The following is an 11,535-nucleotide window of genomic DNA, read 5'->3' as shown; positions in this document are numbered from 1 at the left end:
CTCACAGACCTCAAGGAAACAATACTCGACTACATACGGAAAACCAAAAAAAAACGCAGGAACGTTAGAACAATAGTGTACAATAAAAGAACTTAATGAGGAATCATCATACCTGATTTCAAGCTCTACTACAGGAATATAGCAATAAAAATCACATGATATTGGCATAAAAACAAAAAGTTCAATCAATGAAATCAAAGACTCATCATGTAAATACATGCACCTATGGACACCTGCTTTTTGACAAAGAAGCCAAAATTATACAATGGACAAAAAGAAAGCATCTTCAACAAATGGTGCTCATTTAAATGAATGTCGGTATGTAGAAGATTGCAAATAGATCCATATCTATCATCCTATACAAAAATCAAGTTCAAGTAAGTTAAAGATCAGTTTTTTAATTGAAGAATTTTTTGTTCATTTTGCATACTAACTAAAGATTCCCTCTTAACTTTCCTCATGCTACCCCCAAAGGAGCCCCACAACTCACCCCCATCTACTCCTCCAAAAGGCTGGTGGTACATTCAGTTGATTCAAGACCAAGGCCCTCCCCCACTGCATTAAGGCTGAGCAAGGCATTTCACCACAGGTAATGGGCTCCAGATAGCTAGCTCACGCACCAGAGATAGTGGATCGAAGACCTTAACATAAACCAAGTTACACTGAACCTGATAGAGAAGAAAGTATGGAATAGCCTTGAATGAATTGGCACAGAAGACCATTTCCTGAATACAACACCAATAATGCAGACACCAAGATCTACAATTAATAAATGGAACCTAAAGAAACTGAAAAGCTTCTGTAAGGCAAAGGACACTGTCATTAGAACAAAACAGCATTCTACAGAATAGAAAAACATCTTCACCAACTCCACATCTGACAGTGGGCTGTTTTCCAAAATAGAAAGAACTCAGTATACACATATGTACAGAAAAATCCCCAGGTCCCAAAGCATTTCATTTATTCATAATTTTCTGTATCTTAACCTTTTTTATGAAGTAGCAGAAGCTGGAGATGCTGGTGAGTGAGTTCCAGCTTCCCTTAGCCACACTCAAAATATGCTGATACATTATCACACTTAAGCCATTTGCACAGACAGATTCTTTTGAAACTCATTTACTTGAAACATGTCTTTGAAAGCTCTTGTTTAGTCTGCAACTTACTTCATACACTGTTTTCCAGAGGAACAGTCAGTCTCCATCCATCAGCTAAAAATCAGCCATACTATATAGAGATGTCACATTACATGTCATTTTCAGATAAGTGCTAAGCTGTGAAATAGACATTTCCTTTGGATGAGGAAATCATTGACATTATTAGGTAAAGAAGAGACAAAAAAGCAAGTATTCTAACCATTAATATTTACTTCAGAAGAGTTGCAGTAGGGAGAAGAGAATGTTAAGCAGACATCTACAGTTACAAGAATCCCACCTGTCCAGCCACAGCAATTTTAGAGATGCTCACAGAGATGAAAGCCAGTTCTTAATCTTTAATAAAGAAACCCAGCTCTCACTTCTCCATTTTAAGATCTTCTTGTCCCTGAGACAGATCCAAGAAAATGCTTACCTCTCCAATAACTTGGTGGAGCATTGTGTAAATGACTGAAGGAATACAGATTTCCAGTGCTCATAAAAGGACTGTTCATCTAGACTAAGATCCCTCAGAGAGTGCATTACTTTGTTATCTGTGATGTCTTGACAGTGTTTGTATAGAGACTTTGGGATACTTCCAATGAAGGAAAAAAAATTGGTCCTCAAGGAAAATCACAATTATTACCTTCTACTTGTTAATTATAATGATGTTTATGACTTTGTTGGATGCTAAGGAATAGCTGTCAGAAGTTAGAAAAAGTTTCCCATGTTTCCTTTGGGAGCATCTAAGTTTTGAATTTATGTTGTCATCAGGGGTGGAGAGGTGCACTCCAGGGTAGTTCAAGGGATTTGTTAAATGTATTTCCAGAGGGGTTCATTGTACAGTACTGTTTCATACTTGCAAAATCATGCTGGCATGAAGTCCTTCAGGAAGATCATCAACATGTCATTAGGAGTCTTGTATTTTCCCATATGTGGCCTAAGAAGTGTTGGGAAAGAGCCATGAACTTGAGGTAAGCCAGAACAGAGATGAGTCACACAGTGGCAGACAGCCCCATTTTGGGGAGTGGAACTTGAAGAAATACTAAAGAATAAAAACCATTGTGTCAATCATGCTTAGAGCAGAGAAAGAAAGAAGGGTAATTCAGAGCATCATAGCTGTGCTCTGTAACAGTTGTCCTAGGGTGTGGGAATATGGGAAGGAAAAGTACAACATTTCATCAAAGGGAAATTTTTTCCAAATATCTTTTTCAGCATGGCTTAAGGTCAGCCCACCTTTCTAGAGGTGTTTCTTCTCTGTTGGTGCATAATACCTTGGCTGGGTTATTGGCCTATATACCATGACTGTTTAGTCTCCAATATAAGGCCATAGGTTTTGTCGTCTTAGATAGAAGTAGGTTTGCAGGAAATCTGGGACACTACAAAAAGACCAGATATAAAAATAATAGGAATAGAGGAAGAGGAAGAAACACAGGTCAAAGGCACAGAAAATATTTTCAATAGAAACATAGAAGACAATATCCCAAACCTAAAGAAGTACATGCATATCAAGGTACAGGGATCATACAGAACACCAAATGGACTAAACCAAAAAAGGAAGTACCTTTGGTACATGATCATCAAAACACTAAATGTTCAGAACAAAGAAAGATTGTTAAAAATTGCAAGGTAAAACGATGAAGTTGGGGATTGGGTTTAAAAAAAGACCAAGCAATATATAATGGCAGACTTACCAGATTTACTCCTTTTTCTCAGTGGAGACTCTAAAAGCCAGAAGGGCCTGGACAAATATACTAAGATAATTGTGAATTTATGTGATGACTGTCTGTCATTCTTTGTTTATTTTTTCTATCCTCAGTTCTTCCTGTATTGTTCCTCTTGGGCTAGGGAGAGATGTGAGACTGTATGTACGCCATTATCACCAGAATTTTAGGTGATCTCTTTATTGGCACCACAGTATAAAAAAGCAATTCGGATTTTATTTCTGTGGTTCTTAATTTCATTAATAAAAGCTTTTAAGAAGCCATCAAATGGAAGCTGAAAGATGATTTTTTTAGAGTTCAAAAGAAAAACATACCAGAACAGGCAATCTATAAATTGCCTATAAATATCAGCAGTTTCTCAAAGGAGGGGAATTGAAAAGAGCCATGACCTTGAGTTAAGCCAGCATGGAATTGTTCACACAGTGGCAGACAGCCCCATGGTGGGGTGTGGGGCCTTAGTGATAGGCTAAAGAATGCCAAGCAGTGGAGTAAACATGCTTAGAGCAGAGACAGAAAGAATAATTCAGAGCACCATGGTGTGCTCAGCAAGAGCCTTGCTAGAGATAGGGAATCTGTGGGGAGGAAAAGTAGAGTATTTCAGCACAGGGATAATTTCTCTGACCCTCTCTTTAGCATGCCTTAAAGTGAGCCCACCTTCCTAGAGGTGATCCTTCCTCTTTGTGGCATAATCTCCTGACAAGGTGATTGACCTGAATGTTGAATCTCCAGTCAGGACAGACATTTCACTGTCTTAGATAGTGTCCTTAGAAAGAGAAGGAACATTACCAAACTCCTCCTATGAGGCTACAATTACCCTGATTTCTAAACCAAACAAAGAAAGAGAACGACAGACCGATCTCCCTCATGAACATTGATGCAAAAATACTCAATAAAATACTGGCAAACAGACTCCAAGAACACATCAAAACAATTATCCATCATCATCAAGTAGGCTTCATCCCAGAGATGCAAGAGTCGTTCAACATATGAAAGTTTGTCAATGTAATACACCATATAAACAAACTGAAAGAAAAAAACCACATGATCATCTCACTAGATGCTGAAAAGACATTTGACAAAATCCAACACCCCTTCATGATAAAGGTCTTGGATAGATCAGGAATACAAGGAACATACGTAAACACAATAAAGGCAATTTACATCAAGCTAACAGCCAACATCAAATTAAATGGAGAGAAACTCCAAGCGATTCCACTAAAATCAGGAACGAGGCAAGGCTGTCCATTTTTCCCATGCTTATTCAATATAGTACTTGAAGTTCTAGCCAGAGCAAAAAGATAACATAAGGAGATCAAAGGGATACAAATTAGAAAGGAAAAAGTCAAGCTTTTGTTATTTGCAGATGATATGATAGTATACATAAGTGACCCCAAAAATTTGACCAAGGAACTCATACAGCTTATAAACACCTTCAGCAATGTAGCAGGATACAAGGTTAACTCAAAAAATCAATAGCCCTCCTATATACAATTGACAAACAGGCTGAGAAGGAAATCAGAGAAACATCACCCTTTACAATAGCCACTAATGATACAAAAGAGCCCAATCCATGGAAATACATGACGATTGGACAAATATTTTGTTCTTTTGAGGCAGTACTTTAAAACTCACCGAGGAAAGACCAATACTTGGAGAAAATCCCATTTTTACTCAATGTATTGAACTTCAACCTTACAAAGATAAGATCCCAGATGCCATATCAATATCTCACCTCTCACATCCATTCAAACTTACCCAGACCTTCATAACTTGGTCAGGCTTGCACACTTTCTTCCTGATGCTGGGAAATCATTCAGCCATATTAAATTTCATACACTTTTTTTCTAAAGGTATTTTCATTCTCACACCCTTTCAACAATATCTTTACCTGTGTCCTGTTTCCTTTTTGTTTTTTTTTCCTTTCATCATATGATGAAACAGAGCAAAATACTGATTTAAGTTCAAAAGAAAGTTGGCTCCAAACTTCATATGTAACATAATAGAAATAAATTAATATTTCCAGTATACATAGTGTTCAATTATGAAGCATTGTTATTCCCCTGAAAATGCCACATAAAACAGGTCACTCAACCATATTTTCTGCATTGTACAGTCCAGAAAATGTTCTCATATAAGCATGGTTATGGTCGCATTTGAGAATAAATACCAGATGAATCAAAGCAAAATATCAACCAATTGAAATTGACAACATCCAAAAGAAAAACAAGGAAAAGCCCTGATAAAATGTCATCTTGAGGCAATGGCTGAGGAGTTTAAGACAGATGTCCACTCTATCTTGTAGGTGGATGAGCAGCCCATTAACTGTTTCTATTGCAGACATCATTATATCTAGAGATGGACAATAGCTCCCTCTCCTTGAAATAGTATTCCCCTCAGTTGTTATGAAGTGCACGATGCCTCTCCCCTTGGCCTGTTTGGCTGTTCACATTGGTGCTTGTCCCAGAGTCAGAGCTTATCCTGACTCAGGGAAGGGTTGTAAGTGGACTGTTGAAACCAAGTGTTTGTGCCTCAACTGAGTAGACTAACCCCATCTCCAGAGCCTGCTTCTCAGTGAGCTCACAGAGCACCTGGCAGTGCACACACAAAAGACTTTAGATCCTCTGTAAAGTGGAAGGCTGCAAATGATGACTCTTACTTGATGACCAGTGATTATAGAAGGAACCAGTGGTGTGTTTTGCACATGTGTATTCTGGACAGAAGATTCACATTTTTGCTAAAGACAGGCTGGACCCTATGCACTGAGAATCTCCTAATTTCCTTATGCTTCATCAAAGGTAAGTTTATACACATACACACACACACACACACACACACACACACACACACACACACGCACGCACACACCCACGCACCCATGTGGGCAATGGTGGAATGTCTTTCTGTATGCTGTGAACGTGTTGCTCTGATTGGTTGATAAATAAAATTCTGATTGGCCAGTAGCCAGGCAGGAAGTATAGGAGGGATAAGCAGAAAAGGAGAATTCTGGGAGAGCAAGGCTGAGTCAGGAGATGCCAGCACGCCTTCCAGGGAGCAGCATGTAAGGGCACACAGGTAAAGCCAAGGAACATGTGGCAACATATAGATTAACAGAAACGGGATGAGTTTGAGTATAGGAGCTAGTCAGTGGTAGGCCTGAGCTAATTAATGGGCAAACAGTTTTCATTAATATTAAGACCCTGTGGGTTTATTTGAGTCTGAGCGGCTGTGGGATTACAGCACAGGGGGGAGCCAGGTGGGACCAGGAAAACTTCAGCTACACACACACACACACACACACACACACACACACACACACCTCTATGTAATCACTATGTATCTAACAGATGAGTCGATACCAAACAGTGTATATTACCTTCAGATTTGGACTTTGGTATGGAGATGTACTCTTCCTTGTGTGTTCATGGTTGCTGATGCTGAGAGAATCCTAGAGCAATATAGGGCTTATTGGAGGTGAGATAGATTCACCATATCATTCTTATATATCCAGTGAGGAGCTCCACACTTGTTCTAACCAGTATGTGAGTATTTTGTGGCTCACCTTCATTTCTAAATAAATAATCAAAATAATTAAAAACTGTAATATTAAAGATGATAAACTATGCTCAAATCAGTCAATAGAGTATACCATCAGGAAAAAGGCAAAATAAACAGGAAAGAAATAAATGAGTCTATTAGGAAATAGGAGCTTTGTTTTGATTTTCAATGATGAAATACAAATTAATCTCATGCAGTGAATCCCAGAAAAGAAGCTTCTACAGCTTTATGGATATTTGTCCATCCAGCAAAATTTCTTTAGGGAGAGACAAAGAATGTTTACCTAAATATGTGAGTAGCAATTTATCATTGCAGAACATTTTCCTTACCCAACATGCCAGCATTTAAGATAAATGTAAGAGCAATAAAGACACAAGAGAAGCAGGGCCTATTAATATTTTTCAGGTGCCTTATATGGGTATAGACTCTAAGATAAGCACACATCTTCATTTTCAACAGTAAAATTCATGTCTGCCAATTAGCATGCATTTATAATGATACACTATAACAATTATACACTAACATATGGGTTGTTATAATCATCTATATGAGCCATTTTCTATAAACTGTTGAAACAATAGACATGAATATGTATAGACATCTGACAGGAAAGGAAAAATAATAAAGTATGTGGATATAGAGGCTGGAGAGATGACACAGAGATTAAATGTCCTTGCTGTTATTTCAGAGGTCATAAGTTCAATTCCCAGTGTCCACATGGTGGCTCACTACCATCTATAAAGAGATCTGGTGCCCTCTTCTGGTGTGCATAAATACATGCAGGTGGAACACTGTGTACATAATATAATAAATAAATTTTGAAAAAGAATAAAAAGAATATGGATATATAGGCTACAGTATTGATTGCATGTAACCTAATACAATACACCAACAGTAACACATTGATTTCCTAAGGCGGTGGTGAATATTTATGTGATGACTGGCATTCTTATTCTTTCTTTTTCTTTAATTTACTTGTTATATTCTTTCTTAGGGTGCAGATACAGTGTTGTGAGACTGGATCTCCTTATTACAAGCTGGCCTAGATCTCATTCTACAGCCTGACATGCTATTGATTATATTTCAATCCTCCTGGCTCAGTCTCCCCAGTGCTGGAATAAGTTTAGTGAGTCAATGTGTCTGGTTTATGAGGAAGGATTTTCAAACAACTTTTACTTAATAGAGTGTGTACGGCTGCTAGTAAAGCTGTCTTCTATGTTTGTCATGTTGACTGTGGTTTTCAGCAGTTGAAGAGCACAGAACAGAGATCCTTAGGATCCCTAAAGATCAACAGGAAGGGGGAAATGGTGGGTAAGCCTGCAGTCAAAGCTTCACCTACGTGCCTCAACCAGATACGAGAGTCTACAAAAGAAACCTAAAACAAACTGCAAATACAGTCTAGAACATAAAATCTTACAAAGATGACCACCAGCATGAGGATGGTGTGAACGGCTCTGATCTCAGCACGGCCTCTAAGATCCTGATTGGAAGTGAGGACATGCTGTGTTCGATGGTGGTGTCTATGTAGGAGAAGCACCATGGAGACACTGGTCCAGACCACGATGCTGATGAATGTGGCATCATGGGAAAAATGCAAGATGACAATGCCTACACTGAAACCAGATGTGGAGCAGACCCACTTTCTTACATTGTTAGTGTCATTGCCTGTGCTCTGTAGACCACTGACTTTGATTGGAATGTAGACGTTATTTAAGATACTGAACAACCAACAACTGTAACAAGAATAACTCAGGACATTAGGTGCTCTTCCTCGGAGCCTCAGCCTACCCCAGTGACCAGGAACAAGAGTGAGAAACTGATGGATGCTCAGGGCACAGGTGGAGCACATGTTTGTGCTTTGAGCCACCAGCTGAATGAAGAACTCAATTTTGCATCACAGGTTACTTGGAGGACTCCTAGGAGCAAAAACCATCATGTTGCTTAGAAATGCAGTGACGAGAATGAACACATTGGCCACAGCCAAGTTCGAGACGATAACCTGTGTGGGCCTCAGTCGAGAGCCAGTAAAGATGGAAAAGAAACTATGGATAAACAGAAGAGTGTTGGCCACAGTCCCAATTCTGACCTGGGAAAGCAGAAGCATCTGGAGAGCCAATTCCTCAGTGGTTTTTGGAGCTTTATCTGAGAAGTCATGGAGAGGTCTTCTGTGCAGAATGGAGTGATGACCAGGAGGAACACTGCTCTCTTCAAAACACTTCTCAATATCTGAGCATAATGAATGATTTGAGTCTTTACTTCTATGATACGATTGTATCACAGTATAGGAGCTTGGCCTGGAGAATACTGCATAGACAATTCAGACTATTATTTTGTACTTCATGTACTTTCCCTCACCTCATGATGGAAGTGTACTAGTGATACAGCTCTATCATTCTTGGTCAACATAACACCAATTGTAACACAGTATGGCATGAAAACATATGAACGAAGCCCCAGACTTCCCTTCTGGAGCACAGATGAGTCCCCTAACTTGCCCCCGACCCCATCCCTGGGCACCACCCACTCCGGGGAAGACCTGCCCAACTTGGCCCCAGGTTCTGGCCACCAGGCAGGTTCCCTTCTAGCCCCACTGGGAAGGATCCCCTTCTCCAAGAACCCTGGCAGACCCTGCAGTCTCCACTCCCTGCCCTCATGCCCATCAGCCCAAGCCCCAAGCCTCTTCCTGAGACTTAGAGGCCGGCCCCCAACTCCCATCTTGCCCCGGACTTCCCTTGTGGAGCACAGCTCACATCCTGCCCCGGACTTCCCTTCTGGAGCACAGCTCCCATCCTGCCCTGGACTTCCCTTCTGGAGGAGAGAGAGAGAGAGAGAGAGAGAGAGAGAGAGAGAGAGAGAGAGAAGAGCTCCCATCCTGCCCCGGACTTCCCTTCTGGACAAGAGCTCCCATCAGAACAAGAGAGAGAGACTTCCTGAATCTGTCAGCTCTGTCTGAACCAAGTGTGCGGATAAGGCCAAGAACGAACCACAAGGAGATGGGCAGACGTCAAGGCAGAAACACATACAACAAAATGAATAGCAATACAGCATCACCAGGCCCTAGCCCTCCTCCAACACCTAGACCTGAACATCAGAAATTGGAAGAAGCAGAAGAAAATAGCCTTATAAATGACATCATGAAGAAGCTAGAGGCTTGTATAGAGGAAAAGGAAAAAAAATGGGAAGAACGCTGTAAACAACTAGAGGAAAGGGCAAACAAGTTAGAAGAAATCAATAAAGTCCTAGAAGAAAACAATAAAGTACTGAAAGAAAATCAAGAAAAATCAATGAAACAAATGAAGGAAACAGTCCAAGACCTGAAAAGGGAAATAGAAAAAATGAAGAAGACACAAACAGAGGGAATGCTGGAAATAGAAAATCTGAGAAAATGATTGGGCACTTCAGATGCAAGTATAATCAACAGAATGCAAGAGATGGAAGAGAGAATCTCTAGCATTGAAGATACAGTAGAAGAAATAGATTCAACAGTCAAAGAAAACACTAAAGCCAACAAAGTCATGAACCAAAATGTCCAAGAAATTTGGGACACCATGAAAAGACCAAACCTACGAATAATAGGGGTAGAAGAAGGAGAAGAATACCAACTCAAGGGCACAGAAAATATATTCAACAAGATCATAGAAGAAAACTTTCCCAATTTAAAGAAGGAAATGCCTATGAAGATACAAGAAGCCTATAGAAAACCAAACAGACTAGACCCCAAAAAAAAGTTCCCTCGCCACATAATAATTAAACAATCAAACGTACAGAATAAGAAAGAATCTTAAGGGCAGCAAAGGAAAAAGGCCAAGTGACATATAAAGGCAAACCTATCAGAATAACACCCGATTTCTCAATGGAGCCTTTGAAAGCCAGAAGGACCTGGACAGATGTAATGCAGACACTAAGAGACCATGGATGTCAGCCTAGACTAATATACCCAGCAAAACTTTCAATCATCATAGATAGAGTGAACAAGACATTCCATGACAAAACCAGATTTAAACAATATTTATCCACAAACCCAGCCCTACAGAAAGCACTAGAAGGAAAATTCCAACCTAAGGAAGTCAGATACACCCTCAAAAACACAGGCAATAGATAAAGCCACAGCAGTAAACCCCAACGAAGAAATGTACACACATATCACCACCAAAAAATAACAGGAATGAACAATCACTGGTCATTAATATCCCTCAATATCAATGGACTTAATTCACCTATAAAAAGACCTAGGCTTACAGAATGGATATGAACGCAAGACCCATCTTTCTGCTGCATACAAGAAACACATCTCAAATTCAAAGATAGACACTACCTAAAAATAAAAGGCAGGGAAAAGACTTTCCAATCAAACGGTCTTAGGAAACAAGCAGGTGTAGCCATCCTGATATCCAGCAAAATAGACTTCAAACTAAAATCAATCAAAAGAGATCAAGAAGGGTATTACATACTCATCACAGGAAAGATCCACCAAGATGAAGTCTCAATTCTGAACATTTATGCCCCAAACACAAGGGCACCCACATATGTAAAAGAAACATTACTAAAGCTTAAATCACATATAAAACCCCACACATTAATAGTGGGAGACCTCAACACCCCACTTTCACCACAGGACAGATCTCCCAAATTGAAACTTAACAGAGAAATAAAGGACTTAATTGATGTCATGACCCAAATGGACTTAATTGATATCTACAGAACATTCTATCCTAACAAAAAAGAATATACCTTCTTCTCAGCACCCCATGGAACCTTCTCTAAAATCGACCACATACTTGGCCACAAAACAAATCTAAACAGATATAAAACAATTGGAATAACCTCCTGTGTTCTATCAGACCACCATGGTCTAAAGTTGGATTTCAACAACAACAAAAACTACAGAAAACCTACAATCTCATGGAAACTGAATAATACCCAACTGAATCACCAATGGGTTAAGGAAGAAATAAAGAAAGAAATTAAAGACTTCCTAGAGATCAACGAAAATGAAGACACCACATATCCAAACCTATGGGACACTATGAAAGCAGTACTAAGAGGGAAATTCATAGCACTAAATGCCCACATAAATAAGCTGGAAAAATCTCACACTAGTGACTTAACAGCACACCTGAAAGTTC

General features: G+C 39.5%; 1 pseudogene; it reads right to left on the bottom strand.

The window, feature by feature from the left end:
- Positions 1-7,649: 7,649 nt before the first annotated feature.
- On the bottom strand, positions 7,650-10,369 carry LOC131901325 (vomeronasal type-1 receptor 4-like; annotated as a pseudogene).
- Positions 10,370-11,535: the final 1,166 nt, after the last annotated feature.

The sequence above is a fragment of the Peromyscus eremicus genome, unplaced genomic scaffold, assembly GCF_949786415.1.
Source record: "Peromyscus eremicus unplaced genomic scaffold, PerEre_H2_v1 PerEre#2#unplaced_72, whole genome shotgun sequence".
NCBI classification, from domain to species: Eukaryota; Metazoa; Chordata; class Mammalia; order Rodentia; family Cricetidae; genus Peromyscus; species Peromyscus eremicus.
This window is presented reverse-complemented; position numbering and strand designations above follow the sequence as displayed.